The sequence below is a fragment of the Tursiops truncatus genome, chromosome 17 (assembly GCF_011762595.2).
Source record: "Tursiops truncatus isolate mTurTru1 chromosome 17, mTurTru1.mat.Y, whole genome shotgun sequence".
Classification (NCBI taxonomy): Eukaryota; Metazoa; Chordata; class Mammalia; order Artiodactyla; family Delphinidae; genus Tursiops; species Tursiops truncatus.
In genome coordinates, this window is record NC_047050.1 from 45,452,934 (window position 1) to 45,474,889 (window position 21,956).

The 21,956-nt window shown below is 44.3% G+C and overlaps 1 protein-coding gene, 1 long non-coding RNA gene and 1 other non-coding gene across 5 annotated transcripts in view; all 3 read right to left on the reverse strand.

Annotated features, from left to right (window-relative positions):
* The window catches only part of KLF10 (KLF transcription factor 10), a 42,955-nt gene extending 35,421 nt beyond the window's left edge, over nt 1-7,534 (reverse strand). The window contains exons 1-3 of one of the 3 annotated variants that reach the window (XM_073794650.1): nt 7,409-7,534; nt 5,600-5,732; nt 863-975 (exon numbers count right to left, since the gene is read on the reverse strand). The gene's annotated coding sequence lies outside the window, so the exon portion shown is untranslated. Of the gene's footprint in view, nt 1-862; nt 976-1,219; nt 2,044-2,639; nt 3,605-5,599; nt 5,733-7,408 lie in introns of those variants that run through there. The other 2 variants (XM_073794649.1, XM_073794648.1) reach the window with 2 other exon arrangements.
* A 7-nt stretch (nt 7,535-7,541) lies between these two features.
* Nucleotides 7,542-21,956, reverse strand: part of LOC109548269 (uncharacterized) — a 108,155-nt gene continuing 93,740 nt past the window's right edge. Inside the window, exons 6-9 of the long non-coding RNA XR_012327298.1 lie at nt 20,065-20,152; nt 8,891-9,029; nt 8,676-8,794; nt 7,542-7,792 (exon numbers count right to left, since the gene is read on the reverse strand). This is a non-coding gene — a long non-coding RNA (uncharacterized lncRNA). The remainder of the gene's footprint in view (nt 7,793-8,675; nt 8,795-8,890; nt 9,030-20,064; nt 20,153-21,956) is intronic.
* Nucleotides 14,904-14,976, reverse strand: TRNAG-ACC (transfer RNA glycine (anticodon ACC)). The gene has a single exon. It is a non-coding gene; the product is annotated as a tRNA-Gly (tRNA).

Here is a 21,956-nt window from a genome sequence, read left to right on the forward strand (position 1 = left end):
AATTAAAATTTAAGAAAAATTAAAAAACAAAATGGGGGTTTGATATGGACCCAAATGCCTGGGGACAAGTCTGCCCCCACTGGGATCTGTCTCACTGCAGAGACTTCTCTCCCTGCCCCAACACACAGTCTGGTTCATCTTGAATCCAGCAGGGCCATTAGGGGTCTCTGAATCCTGCGCATCTCCTGGCTCTGCAGTTGCCTTGCTTAGTTGCAGAGCTTGGCATTTGGTAGGAGTGAATCTGCTGTCAGGCGTGCAGGGGAGGGGAGGGGAGGGGCGGGGCAGGCTCTGTGGAGTAATGGAAGGAGGATGGGAAGGAGACAACCATTTGGCTTCCTGCTCCAGTTCTGCCACTTAGTAACCATGTGACCTGGGACAAGTCAACAGTCTGAGCCTCTATTTCCTCATGTGTGAAGGACGTGGCGGAAAGAGTAATTATTCATTGCTTATAGGTATCTCATTGGGATATTGAGAACATCAAATTAAATTGAATGGTTGATGTGAAAGTGCTTTAAGTAAGGGAGGAGAAGGTTTTGTTCTGTTCACTGCTCTATAGCACAGAGCCTGGCCCATAGCCTAGTGAGGTATTCAGTAAAATGTCTGTTGAATAAATAACTGTAAACACAAAAATCTTTCCCCTCTGTGGGGTAGAGAGGGGAATGATATCAGAAGCACACAGTGAGCTTCAGAGATGGTTGTGATAGTCTATGTCTATGGCTGCATGGAGGTTACATGCTGCATTGGTACTCTGTGTGCTTGCATGTTAAATATTCTTCTGTATGTGTTCAACATCTCATTAAAGCACTTAAAAAATATAATGCAAAAAAGAAAAAAGTAGAGAGGAAAACATGCGGTAAAGTACCTTTGCCAGAAGAAGACAGTATTGTAACTCCTGACGTTGCTTCCACACAAGCAGTGAAACTTCTGAGTGACCTCACTTAATTCATCAAGGTCCTATGTTTGGGCCAAGCATTCCTGAAAGCAGAGGAATTTATAGAAAGAAAGTTATATCAGAAACCAAGACTTGATGGGATCTACTTTTTAATGAGAGAGTACGTAGGCTGCTTTTTTTTGTTTGAAGTCACTGCCTTTCACTTACATGCGGGTCATACTTGAGCCTAGTCAAGGTAAAGTACGGGTAAGCTGTCGTGTCTTGGCTTGTACAGTGGCCTCTGCCTTGCTTCACCTTGCTGGTTCATACTTGTCATTCAAGACTTACCCCAGGTACTTCCTCTGAGCTGCTACACTGGCATCCTGCCACCTTAGCTCATCTGTGGCAGTGGTTCTCCATAGGGCTGATTTTGTTCCTCAGGGGACATTTGGCCCTGTTTAGAGATATGTTATTGTCAAGGCTGGATGGGGGCGGGGTGGAGGGTATACCACTGGCATATCGTGGGTAGAGGCTAAGGATGCTGCCGTGCATCCTACAACACACGGAACAGTCACCCTCACGACAAAGGGTTCCCTGATCCCAAATGTCCATAATGCCGCTGTTGAGAAACCCTGCTTGATGGAGTGAAATTTTCCTTCTGTCTCACTGAGACCTGAGCTCATCCTGGGCAGGGCCCTTGCTGATTCAGCCTTTTATCCCCAACACCAGCACACTGCTTAGAAACACACACACACACACACACACACACACACACACACACACATTTACTTTCCTATTCATTTGTTCCCCTACTCTGTGTAAGGTGCAGTACTAGCTGGAGATGCTCTCAAGGAGTTTTGTAGCCAAGTGGAGGACAAGGTCATGTAAATACCTAATCATTCCCAAGACAGATCGAAAACAGGGTCATAATAGAGGAACACGTAAAGTGCTTTGGGAGAACTGATTATTAGGTTGAACCAAATGAAGTTGCTGACATTCTACCTTTTTGACTAGAAAACAGCAATGTTATACGGCTCACTCACAAGTGTGGTTTACCGTAAATACTTTTGACAGAGTTGGGGGCGATGAGCAGACTTCACAGGGAAGGAGAGACGCAGGAAGCACGTGTTTCACAGCCTGCCTCCTCTGCTGCATGAGAAAGGGACCGTATTTTTTTTTTTTTTTGGCGGTACGCGGGCCTCTCCCAACAGCCATGGCTCACGGGCCCAGCCGCTCCGCAGTATGTGGGATCTTCCCGGACCGGGGCACGAACCCGTGTCCCCTGCATCGGCAGGCGGACTCTCAACCACTGCGCCACCAGGGAAGCTCAGGACCGTATTTTTTACTTCGTATTTGTACCCACTTTTACTTCTTTGTATCACCCCCCCGCCCCCTGCCACGTCACACTTCCTGGAAGAATGCCTTACAATTAGAAGGCACTGGTAATTTTTTTGTTGACTAGAGTTCAGGAAAACTATTTGGACTTCAAGTTTGTTTTATCCTTGTCCTTGCACTTTAGTCCCAGGGAACTGAAGTAGAGTGTTTTAGAGGCACGAAATACGTAGTGCTTTCCTGGTGGCAACAGGTACAAGAAGACACAGTCCCCCGGTACCAACCGAAGTCACAGCCTGTCAGAAGAGCCATAAAGGAAACTGCCCGGAGCTAAAAGCCCAGAAGCATGGCTGGTGGCCATCTGTGCTATCATGTGACCCTGTGTGTCAGGCAGCCCCACACGCACCTGGCCCACGAGCCTAGGCCACTTACTCACCTCGTGTTCTGGAGCAGGTAGTGGAGGATAAACATTTCAAAGTTGGACTCAGAACTTGGCAGGGTGCAGCTGTCAACCACACGCAAGCCAGAGAACTCTGGAAAACTGAACTGTTTATAAGGTCAAACTTTGGTAAGTCTGATAAAGTCTGGCTGCAGGTATCCATCTAGTCTCTTGAAAGAATTGCCCGGAAGCTCATTGCTGAATGGTTGGATGTTACCAGTGGTGAGCAGTCTCTGCTTGTGGATGGAATCTGGCAACTCAGACAACATCCCACAGCTCCTGATGCGAGTCTGGGCAGGAGCTCGGAGGCTTGCAGCCAAGAAGATAAACCCAGGACAGCCCTGTAGGCTATCCAACCATCTGGCAGGTGGACTTACTCGGGGCCACTGGTGACCCCTACCACGACCAGACACCAGTAGCAAGACAGCCTGGGATTCTGTGCTTGTCCTTTCCTTTCCATGGGGCTCCTACAGAGAGAAGTGGCTCCTACCCTTCTAGATGCAACAGTGACCCTGAGTTCATTTGTCCATGTGGATCTCAGTCGATGCTTGAATTCTGTCCTAACTAGACCTTGTTGTCAGAGCCGTGGATTAAATACTGATTCAGGCCCAAATAAAGCAACCTCTAGGGACTTCCCTGGTGGCACAGTGGCTAAGAATCCGCCTGCCAAAGCAAGGGACATGGGTTCAAGCCCTGGTCCGGGAAGATCTCACATGCCACGGAGCAACTAAGCCCGTGCACCACAACTACTGAGCCTACGCTCTAGAGCCTGTGAGCCACAACTGCTGAGCCCACGTGCCACAACTACTGAAGCCCGTGCGCCTAGAGCCTGTGCTCTGCAACAAGAGAAGCCACCGCAGTGAAAAACCTGCCTGCCGCCATGAAGAGTAGCCCCCGCTCACTGCAACTAGAGAAAGCCTGTGCGCAGCAACGAAGACCCAACACAGCCAAAAATAAATAAATAAAATAAATAAAAACAAATAAATAAATAAAGCAACCTCTAGGTGTGGAGGATTGTTTTAAGTAAAAGAAGAATTCCGGGGCAGGGGAGGGATAAATTGGGAGATTGGTATTGACATATACACACTACTATATATAAAATAGACAACTAAAAAGGACCTACTGTATAGCACAGGGAACTCTACTCAATACTCTGTAATGACCTATATGGGAAAAGAATCTAAAAAGGAGTGAATATATGTATATGTGTAACTGATTCACTTTGCTGTACAGTAGAAACTAACACAACATTGTAAATCAACTATACTCCAATAAAAATTAGTGTTAAACAAAGAGAAGAATTCAGACCATGGATATAGCACTTCTTTTTCTTTTTTCTTTTTTCTTTTTTTTGCAATACACCGGCCTCTCACTGTTGTGGCCTCTCCCGATGCGGAGCCCAGGCTCCGGACGCACAGGCTCAGCAGCCATGGCCCACGGGCCTAGCCGCTCCACGGCATGTGGGATCTTCCCTCTGTCCTATAGTTTCTCCATGTATAATATGGAGATAATAATAGTACCTACCTCTCTGGGTTCTTGTGAGAACCAAACATGATCATATAGTTGGTGCTTTGATCAGTTCTTGGCACAGAGTATGAACTAAGATACAGCTGTTGCTATAATTCTATTTGCATCAATTTAATAACATGGAATGTTTATTTATTTTAAAATAACAGCATTGATTTTGTTCCTCTCAATATTATGGTCTCCTTGGCACTTTTGCTCAATAGAGAAGATTGGATGGGATCTGGAGTTAGAAGACCTGCATTTGAACCCCAGATCTATTGGGTCTGATTAGTATTTGAATTAATCATTTAAACTCTCCAAGCCTGAATTTTCTAATTTTTAAAATAGGAAAAATAATATGTACCTCCTGGGGTTGCTATGAGGATCAAATACGACCCTGTATGTGGAAGCGGGTCATAACTATTAAACACTGCATAGGTGTCACTGTTGTTCCATATCGGGTGTGAGAATCATCCAGTTGGGAAGGGTTCAGAGGTCATTTGGTCCGTTAGCTGTATGGTCAAGATGGTAGGACGGTCCTCTCAGAGCACCTGCTCAGCTCACCCACAGAGGCAGGTTGCCAGCACTATTTGCACAGATGCCTCAACAATACCTATTGAATTGGTTCTTTTCTGTGTCCCTCCACTGCCACCTCCCCAGGCCAGACCAAGTGGACACTGCTTCTCACCAGGACCACTGCGATGGCCTCTCAAATGGTCTCCTGTCTCTAGATTCCGCCCCTTAATTAGACCATTCTACAGACAACTGTCAGGGCCATCCTTTAAAAAACAAATCAAAAGGTCTGATAGTGAGCGACTCCTCTGCTTGAGAACATTGAATGGACTTCCATTTTCATAATATGGTGGGAGAGGCTCTGGAATTACCCTCCGTGTACAAGACATACTCTAAAAATCTTAAAGACCCGGCAGGATACTAAATTGTCAGAAAAGCCCAAATCCAAGTAAAACTGGAAACCCAGAGAGATAAATGGAGCATGGGAGCCACTTTTTTCTGAGGAGGTGTTCCATAACTGGTAAAATCTGTAACACACATTATTATCTAGGAATGATATTCAAAACGACATCCACAAAATCAAGCCTAGGCCAGATCTGGCCTGCAGACTGCAGGGAGGTTGGGGGGAAGATGTGATGTGGTTGGCGTTCCCTAAAGGCCCTAAGTTTGTGTGTTGATAGTGACTCTCAGAGACAGGCCCAAACCCCTGGCCCTATGCCTACTTCTTAAGGAGGCTTCTGCTGAACAGGTGAGAGAATTACAGAGTTATTTGCCTTCTAAGTGTTTTTGAACTCTCAGGCTTCCTTTTCCCTTCCACAGTTTCTGAGTCACTTCTCTGTTTTTAGGTCAGGTGCCCAATACCTAACACTCATAATTCCTCTTCACTTTTCAGAAAGTGCAAATCTAGTAGAGCACATTTTTCGGCACCCTGGGCTCACCTGGGGCTGGATGGTAGCAGAGACTCAGGATATCCAGGTAGGCAGCACTCATGTTGACTGAAAGGCTCTGGGCTCTTAAAGTGGAAGTATCAGTGTTTCAGTCTCTCTGTATCTCAGCTTAATAGAGGTGTTCCTGGATGAAATGGAAGGACAAAAATCCAAGAAGGAAACAGGGAAGGTCTCGGAGGCACATGGTACATTTTAGACATTAAGAGCATGGACTTCAGGATAAGAACGGTCTGAGACTGAATCCTGGCTCTGCCACTTTATAACTGTGTGACCTTTACCAAACTACTTAAGCTCCAATTCCTACATCTGTAAAGTAAGGATTATACCAGGTTGAACAATATGAAATTGCTTTCGTGTGAGTCAAGCAGTCAAATATTGTCAGTTTCAACTAATGTGGTACCTACCTCCTAGGGTTGCTGAGGATAAAATGAGATCATTTGTGAAAAGGGCACAGCACAATTTTTAAGGAATATTCGACTGAAGGAAGTGGGTAAGCAAGCTAGGAATGATAAGTGCAAAGTCTCTGAAGGAGGAACGTGCTTGAGAGTATTCTTGGAAGAACAGAGCAACCAGTAGTGCTAGAGCCCGTGAGGGAGAGGAAAGGGGTTGGAGGTGGTCCAGGGATATGGCCTGGGGTTGGCTCACACAGGGCCCTGGGAGCCATCATGAGGGGTTTTGTGTGTGTGTGTGTGAATCTTTTTTTTTTTTTTAACATCTTTATTGGAGTATAATTGCTTTACAATAGTGTGTTAGTTTCTGCTTAGTGTGTGTGTGAATCTTAATGATGGAATCAAGAGCTAATACTTATTGTGAATTAGGTTCTGGACATTTTTGTAGTATAAAGTAAGTGCTCAATAAACAGAAGTCAAAGAAGCTGAAGGTGTAGATGGCATGTAGGTGAATGAGACGAGGAAAAGAAGGAGCAGTAACTCTTAGGTTGGCAGCACAAATGGGGTCTTTCTGGGGGAAAGAGCAGCATATTGTGCCCCCAGGAGCTGTAAGTTAGGACCCTCGGGCCCATAGATACAGAGATCTTTGCTATGGACCCAGGATGAAGAGGTGCATCCTGATGCTTGGCTCATCACACACTGAGAACAGGCCAGGAAGTTTACCGTAGGTGATGTAAAGGCAGTAAATTAGCAGAGTAATTTAGCATAGTTAACAGTTAAGCAGGGCTCTGAACTCAGCTCTACCAGTTACTAGTTATGTGACACTGGCAGGTTACTTAACTACTCTCAGCCTTAGTTTCCTCTTCTGTAAAATGGGGGTGATGGTATTACCTACCTCACAGAGTTGCATGAAGATTAAATGAGATAATGCAAGCAAAGCACAGAGTAAGCCCTCAGTAAATTATTATTATTCCTGGGCCAAATGTACGGGATAATGGTAAAGCATTTCCAAAGATGTTTCAAGCCCATTAACCACTACGTATTGTTAGGGACTTGTGTGAGGACACTAATTCTATGTCAGAAGAAACCTGTCAAGCACGTCTAAGGCTCAGGAAATCCTGGTTAGGAAACAGAAAGCCTTGAGGACATGCTTCAAATCAAGTGTTGGCATCTGGGGAGAGAAAAGCGATGTGAGAAGTGCGCGTATAGAGATATAGACTGTTTTACAAAATAGGATTTAGTTTTTTGGACCATGAGTTAATAAAGAAGAACCAATATCTTCTGGCTTGAGACAGAACATAAGGAGCAGGGCGTGTGGTGTGTACAGAAACATCCTGTGTGCCATGCCCTGTGCATGCCCTCATTTAAACCCCAAAGTAGCCCTGCAGCTGAGTGTTAAGTGTCCACTTACCCCATAAGGAAACTCAGGCTCAAAGAGGCAGAGGTGAGACTTGAAATAAGTCTGACTGAAGCCAACATTCCCGCTTTTAAGATGCAACCACGGCAGACGGTACGTGAGATTTTCAGGACATTATCACTGGGAAGAGAATCAGAATAATACTTATGGCTTAATATTTATATGAATAATAAAGAGATCTCAAATATAATCTCTAGGAGTTAAGATTCTTTTAGTTATAAGAAAGAAAAATCGGGGCTTCCCTGGTGGCGCAGTGGTTGAGAGTCCACCTGCCGATGCAGGGGACATGGGTTTGTGCCCTGGTCCGGGAAGATCCCACATGCCGCGGAGCGGCTGGGCCCGTGAGCCATGGCTCCTAAGCCTGCACGCATCCGGAGCCTGTGCTCCACAACGGGAGAGGCCACGACAGTGAGAGGCCCGTGTACCACAAAAAAAAAAAAAGAAAGAAAGAAAAATCAATTAGAGCCAGCTTATAAATAAATAGATAAATAGATAGATAAAATAATATTATTATTTTTGGAGGGGGAGGATCCCAGGGAAAGTTGACCAACCAAATCTCAGAAGGAACAGAAATTGGGGATCCAAGTAGCAGGAGTTTATTATGGACTTTCTAGAGAACTGCCCCCTACATAACTCAGCTACAGCAACCCCTAGGACCTGGGTCTCTTCATTCAAAATTCTGAATTTCTAAGAAAGAGAACCTGACTTGCCCAGCTCAGGCCAGGTTCCCATGCCCCCAGCTGGGTCTAGGGGCAGGACCTAAAATACAAACATGGCTGCTGAGGGCCCACCCCATGCATCAGGGCTGCCTCAGAAGAATGGGGTTCAAGGGGTGGGGGGTGGAGCAGGGACCCACACCTCCCCCAGAGGGATCCAAGGTACTGTAGGTTTCAGCAAGATTCAAAAATGGGATCAGGCAATGGAAGAATAAATCTTAATTTTTTATCAAAAATAACTTAGTTATTTTTGAGTTATAATAAATTTCATTATATGAACTCAGTAATTCAGATATAGAACAGGTCATCCAGGTGATGTCATCTAAGATCAAACTGTGGATCTAGGTGGTAATTCAGGGAGTCCAGGTAGTAGTTGTGTGGTGTGGGGTTAACTGTTCTGGTGACTCTACCTGTAGTTGGTGGGAGGAAACCCATGTCTGGGGACACCACCTGAAATTTCACTTTCTAATTTTGAAAGGTATTATGGAAGTTACATTACAGGAAACTTAGAAAGAGGAGGAAAATACTGCCCATAATCCCAGTACCTTAGTTCCATCATTCTCTTGTCACTTTAGTTGCCATCACAATGTTCATACAACCTTTTAATCTGCTTTTTTCATTGTCACGAGCATTTTTAAGTGCTCAGAGTCTTCACAAGCATGATCTTTAATAGCAACATAACAAGACAGTACTTTGTATAAGATAAACAGACTTGGCGTGAAGGGAGGTAAAGTAGACATTTTTGCAAGAAAATACTGACCTATATGAAAAAATTCCTAAATCTGATGCCAGCTGCCAACCAACCTGCCAAGGATCACCTATTCCTGAATTCTTTATGGCCATGATCTTGCTGTCTGTCCTACTGTGGAATTTCAGATCTGTTGCTTCCAGGCAGGAGTCTGCAAAGCAGAGAATGCAAAGTTAGTGGGGCAGGTACGAGATGTTTAGTGCGTGCTGATGGTCTGGACATCTAGAGGGGTGGTCCTCAACTGAGGGCAGTTTCCTCCACCCACCTGCCCACCCAGCGGAAATTTGGCAATGTTTGGCGACATTTTTGTTGCCACAACTGGGGACAGAGGAGAAACGTTGCTAGCATCTAGTAGGTAGAGGCCAGAGACGCTACTAAGCATCCTACAATGCACAGGACAGTTCCCACAACAAAGAATTATCCCAGCCAAACACGAGTAGTTATCAAGGTTGAGAAACTCTGATCTAGACTGCACTGCAATTTCTTTTAAAATGTTAATGAACTCCATATTTACATTATCTGCCCTTGTTTGATTTGGGAAGGATTCTGGGATTTTTGCTGAAGGTGATGGGAATGAATGGATTGAATGGGTTTGCGAGATACTTGAAATAAAGCATGGGGCAGGAGAATGCAGAGGCTAAGCGTAAAGACTGGAGTTTGGAAGAATCAAGTTGAAATCCTGGCTCACCAAGTAAGCCCTCTAGGGAGGGCCTGCAAATGGGGTGATAATATTTGCCTCCTGGTGCTGAAATGGGGAGGAAATTAATGTGTCTGAAGCACTTAGCACAGGGCCTCGCATGCAGTGAGTACACGAGAAATGGGGGGAGGGGCGGTGGTGAGGATTACTGTGCTGAAGCTCAGGTTCACGGTGTTTACCACTTCTCCAGCATCGACATTGCAGCTGCATTTCGTACATTCTTATTGTAGGAAAAATAGATTTTAAACACATTTTTATGATCTCGTCTGTGGAGACCCAGGCAATGTATACAAGATACATGATCTACACGCATTTTACAGGAAGAACAGCTTAGGTGAGGGTTGTCCAATTGAAATCTCTAATATATTTCCCCTGGTGTTTTGGTTTTTTTCTTTCGAATAATTTATTAATTTTCTTGTTAATTTGGAAAATACTTGTTTTCTGACATTCTTTATTAAGCTCTTTTGATCTACTGAGAATTTAAGAGTGGGCCAAGCTGAGATAAAGTTATTGGGTAGCTAAACAAAATTATTGTCCACAGGCTTCCCTGGTGGCACAGTGGTTGAGAGTCCACCTGCCAATGCAAGGGACGCAGGTTCGTGCCCCGGTCCAGGAAGATCCCACGTGCCACGGAGCGGCTAGGCCCGTGAGCCATGGCCGCTGAGCCTGCACGTCCAGAGCCTGTGCTCCGCAACGGGAGAGGCCACAGCAGCGAGAGGCCCGTGTACCGCAAAAAAAAAAAAAAATTATTGTCCACAGAGGCAATTCAAGTCCCCCGTGCAGTGTAAGAATCTCTCTCATCTCCATCCTGAGCTAAGTGTCTGGTTATCAGAAAGCAGCCATAGGAGACCCCAGTGTGCACTGGGGATCTGTGACCACTCTATTATCTACAGCTTGTTTTTGTGTGTCTGAGAACATCAGAGGGGCATTAAACACCGTGAGGAGCATGAAAGGCATCCTGGGCTTCCTGGGGTGGCCACAGAGTGAGTCCCAGTACAGGCAGCAGTGAGGAGGAGAAGGAAGGAAGAGCGGGGAGGGCCTGCCGGGGACAGCCCAGGACAGGGGCCGGTGCTGGAGGCTGAAATGGGCCCAGTGAATAGGCAGGGGTGGAGCCTCAGGAGAAGAAAAAGGAGAAGGGATCCACAGTGTGAGAAATGCTCCAGACGAAGAACGGCCCCCCGGTTCTGATCAGCAGGGCGATTGTGGGGAAGCCACGTGTGGGCAGATGGTCCTGGGTGGGCCTGGATTGAGATGGCTTCTGATAAACAAATATGAGGCCTGAGAGAAAGAGGATCCGGAAAGAGCCATTAAGGTGGGGAATAAAACCAGAAAGAGTGTTTGATAGTAACCAAGAGGAATAGGAGTTTCATGAAGAGGGAGTGAAGAACAGATCCAGTCACATTAAGACAGAGCCTAGGGCTTCCCTGGTGGCACAGTGGTTGAGAATCTGCCTGCTAATGCAGGGGACACGGGTTCGAGCCCTGGTCTGGGAGGATCCCACATGGCGCGGAGCAACTAGGCCCGTGAGCCACAACTACTGAGCCTGCGCGTCTGGAGCCTGTGCTCCGCAACAAGAGAGGCCGCGATAGTGAGAGGCCCGCGCACCGCGATGAAGAGTGGCCCCCGCTTGCCACAACTAGAGAAAGCCCTCGCACAGAAATGAAGACTCAACACAGCAAAAAATAAAAATAAAATAAATTAATAAACTCCCCACCAACATCTTAAAAAAAAAAAAAAAAAGACAGAGCCTAACCGTGTCCTGGGGATGTTGGAAACGGCGGTAATGTCCGTGGTAGGAGCCGTTCCCGCGCTGGTGTGGTTGGGAACCAGGTGGAGTGGGCTGAGGCCAGACGCAGGGAGTAGTCAGGAGAGCATGTCAACTGCTCTTTCAGACGTTTGGCTCTGAAAGGGGGTCAAGGCCACCTGCGGGGAGCTGGATGTGGGATCAAGTGGGTTACGTTTCCTGTGTTGTTGAGTGTGGTGATGCACTGGTGGAAAGAAGCCAGGACATGACCGGGAATAAAAGTTCAGAAAAGAGAGTGGAGAGAGATGGAACAGTTCTAGGTGCTCAGTTCTGGAGATGAGGAGGGAGGGAGTGAAGATGCTGCAGCCTGTTCATCACACAGAGGCTGACGGCCCAGTGACCTCTGCTTCCCCCAGGAAGTAGCGAGAGTGGTCATCTGCTAAGAGAGATGGGGCCGGGATAGGCTGCATTGTGGAGGGAAGTGGGGCAGGACCGACAGGGGTGACGAAGCAGTGGGGAGGCCCACACATGTGCAGCAGCACCAGTTGCCCCATTTGGGGGGGGTCTCTCCAGCAGTGAGACTGCTGTGGATACCCCACTTGACTCGACGAGTCAGATGTCTCCTTCCCAGCATCACCAGGTCCCGGCCCTTCCTATCTACCTGCTGCCCTTCAGGAACCGGCACCAGACTGAGCAGGGTGTGTGTGTGTGTGTCTCTTATAAAAGCCCTGTCAACACTTCATTGCCTGAAATGAGTTCAGTCTCATGTGAAAGTTCTCATCATGTTGATTTAAACCCTGCTTCGCAGATAGCCTATGTCTTGGGGTCTCAGTAACTTCTACAAACTCTTCTATGTTCCAAAGTCAGACCAATCTAGGTTTGAATCCTGTTTCTGCCCTCACTAATTATATCCTTGAGCAGAGTTTTACCTAACTGTTCTCTACCTCAATTTTTTCAACTATACAATCAGAATAATAATACCGTCTTAGGGGGTTGTTGAAGGATTGAATGAGAAGGTGTGTAAAGCATTTGGCACAGTGTCTGGTATATGGTGTGAGCTGAATAAATGATCACCATAATAAAAAAATATTAGTGACAGTGCTTAATGTTAATCTTATCAATGTTAATAATAATTATAATTACGGTTCATCAAATGTATAAGGCAGCTATGTTTCCACTAAACTTTTTCTCCAGCTTAAAGATCCTCAGTTCTTTTAACATTTTCTCCTGGGGCAAGGTTCAAACAGCAGCTCTGTCGGGGGTAGTGAGTCCCGTGTCCCTGGAGGAATTCAAGCAGAACGTGAAGCGTCACTCCGTGGTGATGTTGTAGAGGGCCTTGAACTTCTGACCGAGGCTTAAGCTGAAAAACCCTAGGGGTCCATTCCACCCTATGTCCTTCCAACCTTCTGACTTAAAAAACAAGATCAGAAAGTGTACAATAAATGCTTCTCTGTGTCATAATCATTGTCATGTATGTTTGTCATTGCTATCGTATTTTAAAATTTATCACTTTTAATAGTTGTCATTGTTATCATTGTCAAGGCCAGGGTTTTAATAAAAATGCCCATCTTCTAAAGTCTAAAATTATTGGAGAGGGTCTGATTAATTCAGAAAACATCAACAGCATCGTGCTAGATTCCTAAGGCTGTGAAAATGTGTAAAGTGTTACCTTTCTCGATAAAAATAATAGCAACACTTACATGGTGCTTATTCTTTAAGTTCCGCCCATTTCACATGCATTCATTACCTTGATCCTCATAAAACGTTATGAGGAAGGTATTGCTGTTATCCTCATTTGACAGAGGGGAAACTGACACTCAAGAGGTTAAGTGACATGCCCAAGGCCGCAGGCTGGTGAGGGTGGGAGCTGCACTAGAGCCAGGGTGAACTGGTTTCAGATCCTTTCTTGACCACTAAGCCATACAGCCTCTCTGCTGAGGACGGAAACCACAAACATTTCACCTTGAGTTTTTGCACCATTTCCCAGAAGAACTCCAGCCCCTTAAACTCATTTCTTAGTTGAAAAGGAGTCTTTGAAATCACTTTGGCCCCCATTTTACAGATGAGGACCCTGAGACCCCAGCAAATCTGGGGACTTCGCCTGAGTCCAGGTCTTTATTCCCAGCACAGGAGCTTTTCTGCCCAACATGCTTTTTGTCTCTGTCACTTCTCTTCAAGGGGGTGAGGCCCGGGCCCTGAGTGGTACTCAGGGCCCTTCTCTGGCCTTGATGGATGCTGGCAGAGAAGATCAAGGGCACAGTTGCCTCGTCACAGAGACTGGCGTTTCCGGGCCACAGTCAACAGGCCTTGCCTGCGCCTTTAAAGAGGAATCGACCCAGTCAGTCCCTGTTAGTCCAATAGAAGCCCCACTAACTGGACACCTTAACTCAAAAAGTAGGCCTTTCCAGGTCAGACCCACGGGGTTTCCTCCTGGTCTGCCCCACCTCCATCTGTTTGTGCCGAGATCAAATAAATAACTTCACCACCAGGGAGGTGTTAGGAGCCAATTGGGAATTCTTTATCTGAGATAGGACTTGATTGGGAACAACTCGGGATGACTAATTATGGCTTTGAGGGGAATTCGCTTAGTGGCTGCCGCATTGCGTGAAGGATTCTTCCCACGTAAACTGGGCCATCTCACAGCTCTGAGGCTGATCATTTAATTAGCTCCATAGATAGTCAGATGTTATGGAAGCCAGTGCAGCACGTCAAATAGACAGTTTTACAATGGTCGTGCAGGGAGGCTTCACAGTCCGTGTTCATGGGTAGCTGACGTCTTGTGCTGTTGAGACGCTGGCTCCCCAGGGCTGCCACCAGAAAATCCTCTTAGAATCTCACCAGGTACCTGTTTTCCCTTTGATTGAAATTTGGAAAACTCTTTGTTAAGCTCTCAAGATTTTAAAAATTAAAATTTTATTCATTTGATACTTTTTCTGGAATTTTAAAAACAGACACAAATGTAGAAAGAAGGGTATGAACCCCATTGACTCAACATTCAGCTTGAACAATTGTCCCACTGTCTTTTCATTGAGCCTTCCCCAATCAAACAGTTCTATTTATTTGTTTGTTCATTTTTGCTGGAATATTTGAAAGTGAATTCTAGACGACATATCATTTCACTTGTAAATACTTCAGGATTTATGTCTAAGCAATAAGTACTTTAATAAAAACATTATTTGATGCTGTTATCACACCTATCATTACCAAGAACTCCTTAATATCATTTAATATCCTGCTGATAAGATATAACAACATATTTGGATTCAATTGTTGTCTAATTGGTTCAATTTTCCCCAACTGTCTTTAAAAATGCCTTTTTACAGTTGGTTTATTTGAAGAGAATCCAAACAAGTTCCACACTCTGCATTTTTTAAATCTCTATAAATCTCTAACAATTCCCCTCCCAACCCCACTACCTTTTTCATGCCATTTATTTGTTCAAAACCCGAGCCATTTGTCCTATAGAGTTTCCCTTGCTCTGAGTTTGGATGATTGCATCTTTTTTTTAAAAAAAAATATTTATTTACTTGGCTGTGCCGGGTCTTAGTTGCGGCAGGCTCTTACTTGTGGCATGTGGGATCTAGTTCCCTGACCAGGGATCGAACCCAGGCCCCCTGCAATGGTAGTGAGGAGTCTTAACCACTGGACCACCAGGGAAATCCCTGGATGATTGCATCTTTATGCTGTCATCTAACATCTTCTGTTTCCTTATGAAATGAAATCTAGAGACGTGATTGGAGTCAGGTTCAATTTTTTATTTTCATTTTTTTGCAAGAATTCTTCATAGGTAGTTCTGGGCTCTCCCTATTGTGTCACCCCTGGAGGCACCTAGGGACTGGTAGACTCAGTCTTAGTGAAATTCACATTGATCAGGGGCTTCTGGTGATATTGGCCTGATCCATCCATTATAAAGTTTCCATCATCGCCTAAGTCTGTTCTTGTATTAGGTGTGGCTCAGTCAACCAGACTTACTAACCTTTAAAGAATAAACTCAGTTTCCGTTAGTTGTGATTTTCCAACTGTAGCACCAGATTTCTTTTCTTTATAATTCTGTGTATCATTCTGAATGCTCTGTGATCCTGTCTAGAACAGTTTTCCCTCAGGAGAGCAGCTCTGACCTCCCGAGTTCTCTGGCCCTGGTGAGCTGGGATCACCATGTGGGGAGTCTCACTCTACATCGAAAGAAACTCCAGGGCCCCACCACGAACCCTAAAGTAATTCAACTAGAAAATCAGCAGTTTGATTGTTTGATTTCCTTTTCCCTTCCCTTCTTCCCCCTCTTGGTGGTTTTAGATAGATGAGGCAAAGTATTCTCACGGAAATCCGAATACTTCAGTTTCTCACGTCTTGACCCCATAGGTCGTGTTGACATTTGTTAAGCACGTCCAATGCCTGCTTCGTGCAAAACATGTTCTGTGATCTTGCTCGATCCCCATGACATCCTTGTGATGTCAGGTATTCTCTCTAGGCCCACTTTTCAGATGGAAAGCTGAGATTATGAGAGATTCAGACAGAGCCCCTGCTCCTAGCCACCATGTCACAATGTCTCCTAAAGATATGCAGGGAGCTCTGTCAGGTTTTGTTCACCTGTTTTCCAAGAATATCCACTCTTGGTCATAGGTCCAATCTGGAGGTCAGCAGGGCCGTGGAGCCAATGAGTCAGGCAGAGTGGCCAGTACTTAGCATGCTCTTAATAATGAAAATTTGTTGAATGAATTACTTAGTCGTTCTGATGGACATATATACACTACCAAACGTAAAATAGATAGCTAGTGGGAAGCAGCCGCATAGCACTGGGAGATCAGCTCGGTGCTTTATGACCACCTAGAGGGGTGGGATAGGGAGGGTGGGAGGGAGGGAGACGCAAGGGGGAAGGGATATGGGAACATATGTGTATGTGTGACTGATTCACCTTGTTATGAAGCAGAAAGTAGCACACCATTGTAAAGCAATTATACTCCAATAAAGATGTAAAAAAAAAATGGAGATTAAAAAAAGACTTCTGCAGGGCCGTTATAAGAGTCAATAAGATGGTAGTACAGTAGCTGGTGCAAAGTAGGTACTTGGTAAGTAAAAACTGTCATCATACGAATAATCAAAAAAACCAGATAATCCCAAATATCCTTATATTTAGCTTTGGGAGTGCCTTATCTGACTTAGGCAAAGTAGGCAAAGTTTTACTTTCCTAATTATATTTTGTCTAGGCTAGTGACGCTGAAAGCCAAGTCAGTCCATGGAACACTAGTCCCTTGAGATGGTTAATCATGGTTCTGGCCAAAGAGCCTCATAAATAAATCATGGAGCCCCTTTTCCAAGTAATACTCTTTGAAGTCCAACAAAATTATTTTCTGTAGACCACCTTTGGGGAATGCTGGTGTAGGCAAGTTTTAAAGCTAGTTTGTATCACCTAATTTCTCCTCTGAGGAATGTGATATGCTCAGTCACAAACAGGGGAGGCCCTAGGAAATAGCCCTGATGAAAGTTTGCCATCCGCAACCTATAAAGTAGGTAAGAGAGACAGCCAAGTGTTTATAGCAAAGGATGAAAAAAGATGAGTATGTTTATAGCACATGGATCAAGGCTAGACCTCCTAATGTTCTAGGGCTGTCTGGTTTTAATTATTTCAATTTATCTATTTGGAATTCACTTTTTCTCTGTTGGGTGCCTGAGTTTCTGGCTTCCATCCATGAGATATGAGCTAAAAACATTCGAGAATAGCATAAAGGCAAACAATGATCTGCTCCTGAAGAAGGCTGCTTCGGCAGAGTTGCTGCTTTGCCACTTTTTTCCCTCTCTCTTAAGGATCTTCTTGCTGACATGATTCTTTGTTATGTAAAAAAACATCAACAAGGGCTTCCCTGGTGGCGCAGTGGTTGAGAGTCCACCTGCCGATGTAGGGGACACGGGTTCGTGCCCCGGTCCGGGAAGATCCCAAATGCCACGGAGCGGTTGGGCCCGTGAGCCATGGCCACTGAGCCTGCGCATCCGGAGCCTGTGCTCCGCAGCGGGAGAGGCCACAGCAGTGAGAGGCCCGCGTACCGCAAAAAAAAAAAAAAGATTACTGATCACAGGTCACCATAACAAATATAAGAAGAAGAAGAAGTTTGAAATATCATGAGAATTACCAAAATGTGACACAGAGACTTGAAATGAGCAAATACTGTTGAAAAAATGGTGCCAAGAGGCTTGCTCAACCCAGGGTTACCACAAACCTTCAATTTGTAAAAAATGCAATATCTGCAAAGCACATAAAGGGAAATACAATAATGCAAGGCGTTCCTATATAGCATAATGGTTGAAAGTTTGGCCTTGTGTGCCAGAATTGTCTGGACTTTAATCCTGGCTTTCCTAGCCGTGGAAACTTTGGACAAGATGCTTAACCTTTTGTGCCTAAGCTGCATCATTTATAAAATAAAGACGATAACATTTACTTCTTTGTGGGGTAACACCTACCTCATAGCATCAATGAGAGGATGAAATGAGTTAATATGTGCACTTCCAATAGTGCCTTACACAAAGAAAGTGCTAGTAACTGTTCACTCCTGCTGTGATTAACTGTCTGCTCTGATTGGGTCAGATGCTGAGAAATAATTCCCACTTAAAATGATGTAAGTGGAAAAAAATGATGTGAATTGTATTCAAAACAAAAAATCAAACAAACAAATAAAAACTTGTATTTTAAGAAACCGTCTGAAGGTTATCTCCAGAATCTGTTCTTCTTAAGAAGGTCTAAAGTTATTAGGTGATGCCCTAAAGTGGTGGAGTAAAGGTTTCCTTGTCTGCTAAGCCACTTGCAGTGTGGGGAAAATAAATAAATAAAGCCTTCTTATTAAGTCTTTTAAGTGTCTCTTCCTAAAATATTTTCAGATGAGTTAATACTAAGTCTTTTAGGCAATAGAAAAAATTAGAGTCTTGGCCCTGTGGTGCCAGATTTGCCTTCACTGCAACTCCTTGGTCTGGACTGTGGAACTCACACATCTGCCTCGTAACAGTATATATAGGTGTTTAGATGAGCACATAGATTAATTTATAAAGTCAGGCCCATCCAGGTATAATATCTCACAAAGGGAAAGTGAAAAACTGAAGTTCCTCTTATAACTTAAATGAACAAGCAAAAACTTTTCTAATCAAAAGACAACGAGCTTTCATTTAAAACAGTAGCTCTTTGTAGTAATTGCCCATTTCTTCACAAGCCAAGAAAAAAGGTCGGGTATTCAATTGCCTGCTTGTGACATGATTGACAATTTTATCGGCTTTATTAAGTACTTGTCTTAAATTTTCATACATATTCTGGAAGGTAATGGTATCCTTGTATCAGTGAGGAGCTATAGCTTTGGTGCATCTGCTTGACTACGTAGACAGGTCTTCTGATACTACCAGCCAGAGCTCCAGCCCATTCCCCATCCATCCCAAATCCTCTCTTCTGGTCTATGCCATGAGGGTCAGTGAGTTGTCCATACCAGTTGGCCAAGATTAGCAGCATAAAATATCTTCATAGACTTCTTTACTCAGCTCATAGGTTGTCATACTGACAACCCTAAAATAACACCAGCATTCAGAATCTCACTGGGTTCACCAATTTGCATTGACTCATTTCACTTCATTGTGCTAACAAAAATGGCTGCTTTATATCAGCTGCCATTTCTGTCATTTATGTTACTGGACAGAGGTACCCTGTCAATCACTATGCTTACTTTGCTCTGATCATTATTTGTTACTTTTTTTTTTTTTTTGGCATCAGGACTGACAATTTGTCAATAAACTTAGCAGTTCCAGGTTTTGTAATTAAATACAATTATATACATTTGGTTTCCACAGATTTCACATTTTAATCCCCTGATACACTGTGTTCTGCTCCTAACGTTAGACTATTTTGATAGCTTTTATATAGTGTTCTGTGTACATTTCAAAATGATGCTTGATGTTGGATAAATTTATGCCAGAATTTAGGAGCATCTCTAAAATATGTGACATGTGATAGCATCGATTCATTTTCATTGCCAGTCCGGTGGCAGTCCATATTGCAAATTATTGCCTCTGTGTATGTGTTTGTGTTTTATTCTGTTTTGTCGTCATTTGCCTGGTTTGCATCTGATACCTTTGCAACACTAACAGGCAGTTCATGAGATTTATTCATGTGGTTATTACACTTGTCCAAAGACAAATACCTTTTAAAATCACAATCCCCAGGAAAGCTCCCATTTCCAAGACAATTTTCACCTCTTTGCAACCACTGATCCACAATGGGTTCAAATGAACTTTTTAAAAAATCAGATCAGAATCTCATCTCCAGCACACAATTATACATTCTTATACAATGCAAACTAAAAGATTGTCAACTTCCAAAAGAGATGTTTTGATTTATTACTGAAAAGAACACATTACAATACATACAGGGATTCAGTGTTTGAGAATCCACTGTAACAAATGGCTCTACTTTTTTCCATAGCACTTATAACTTTCTAACATATTATTTTCTTGTTTATTATAGATTTTTTTTGTGGTCTGTCACTCATCTCTTCCCCCACAGGAATAAAAGCTCCATGAGGTAGGGATTTTTGTCTGTTTAGATTTACAGCTATATCCCCAGCCTGCAAAACACTGTCTGGCACATAGCAGGAGCTTAATCAGTACTTGTAGAATGAGGGCATGAATGAACCAGCAGTGCAAGCATAAGGTGGGTTCCTGAAGGAACCCTGTGACCAGCAGCACAGAGACAGCATCAAGGACCCAGACTCTTTTTACCTCTCAGCTCTGCCATCCTCAGTGAGAGCTTTCTCCTGGGTTGGTTCCTTTGGGGTCACAGAGACAGCTGGAATTATCTTGTTCACAGCTATGAGGAGAGAGAAAGCATTTGATTGGGTCAACTTGGGTCTGTGCCCTTAGTCAGGGCTGGGAGGGTGTTGACATATATATGGAGAATGGCTAAAACTCATCTGGACCCACTCTTTCTCTGACAGCCAAGTTGAAGGGTTAGAGTCAGCATCTCCTGAACATGTAGTGGGCCAGGCAGAGGCTGCTGAACACCTGAAGTGAAGAAGCCAGGGTGGAGAATGGGAGATAGATAGGAAACCAATGCTGTCTATTACAGCACTATTGATTTTTACAATATCTAATAGTTCAGAGGGTTAAAAGGAAATAGGAATTTTTGTCTTTTTCCTCCATCCCAAGGTAGCCAGAAGCAACCTTGCAATGGTGTTTTACTGAGCACCTATTAAGGGCAGGGTATCAGTGAGAGACAAAACCCAAGAACTGCCAAGCCTTGAGAACTTGGTGGCTGAGACCCAAGAAACGGGGAGGAAAGATGATGCTGATTTTTTTAAACCTGGTATTGGCGTAAAGAGGTGTCAGAATTGTTTCTAGACAGGGTGAGTCTAAGGTGGGAGCCAAGGGTAGGTATCCAATAAGCCAATCATTCACCATTCAATAAATAATTAGTAAAGACCTACTCTGTGCCAGGCAATGCTCTAGGCACTGGGATGCAGTGATGAGCAAACCTTGACCTTTTACTGGCGAGAGATAGATAATTAACAGAACATTAATAAAATATGAGTATAGCAGACAGTGATATGTGCTATGGAGAAAAATAAAGCAGGGAAGAGGTTGGATGTATTGACTGGGGAGGAGAGGGCTGCAAGTTTCAATAGCGTGACTAAGAAAGGCCTCCCTGAAGAGGTAACATGTGGACAAAATTTGGAGATGAGGGAGCAAGCCCACAGATACTGGGGAAGGGGCTCAGTTTAAAAAATGTTAAATGTCAGATACTTGCAGAACATCTAAGAGCTTATTCCTATAATGAAGTAGAAATTATAATACATATATAAAATAGACTTGGGACTTCCCTGGTGGCGCAGTGGTTAAGAATCCGCCTGCCAGTGCAGGAGACATGGGTTCAAGCTCTGGTCTGGGAAGATCCCACATGCCGCGGAGCAACTAAGCCCATGCGCCACAACTACTGAAGCCCACACGCCACAACTACTGAAGCCCACACGCCTAGAGCCCGTGCCCTACAGCAAGAGAAGCCACCGCGATGAGAAGCCCACACACCATGACGAAGAGTAGCCGCTGCTCACCACAACTAGAGAAAGCCTGCACACAGCAACAAAGACTCAACGCAGCCAAAAATAAATTTAATTCATTAATTAATTAAAAAAATAAAATAGACTCACATTCAATCCAGAGTAGGAAACAGTGGATTACCCTTCTAAAACCTGGATCCAACCAGAGGAGCTGACCCCTGAAGGGCGGGAGAAAGAAAAAAAAAAAAAAACTAACAAGGATTGGAGAATTCTTGAACAAAATCTTCCCTCATTACTCCATTAAATTTGAGTTTTGAAATAAACTTCTGTAAGAGAGTGTTACTATGTTCTACAAATTTGGGGCCCTGAAAGTACACTTTTCCTACCAGCCCAGTTTTGGTGGGGGAGAGGAGACGGTGAAGATATAAAATGAAAAATATTGGGACTTCCCCGGTGGTCCAGTGGTTAAGACTCCGCACTTCCAATGCAAGGGGCCCGGGCTCCATCCCTGGTCAGGGAACTAGATCTCACATACCACAACTAAAAGATCCTGCATGCCCCAACAAAGATCCGCATGCCGTAACTAAGACCTGGCGCCGTCAAATAAATAAATAAGTA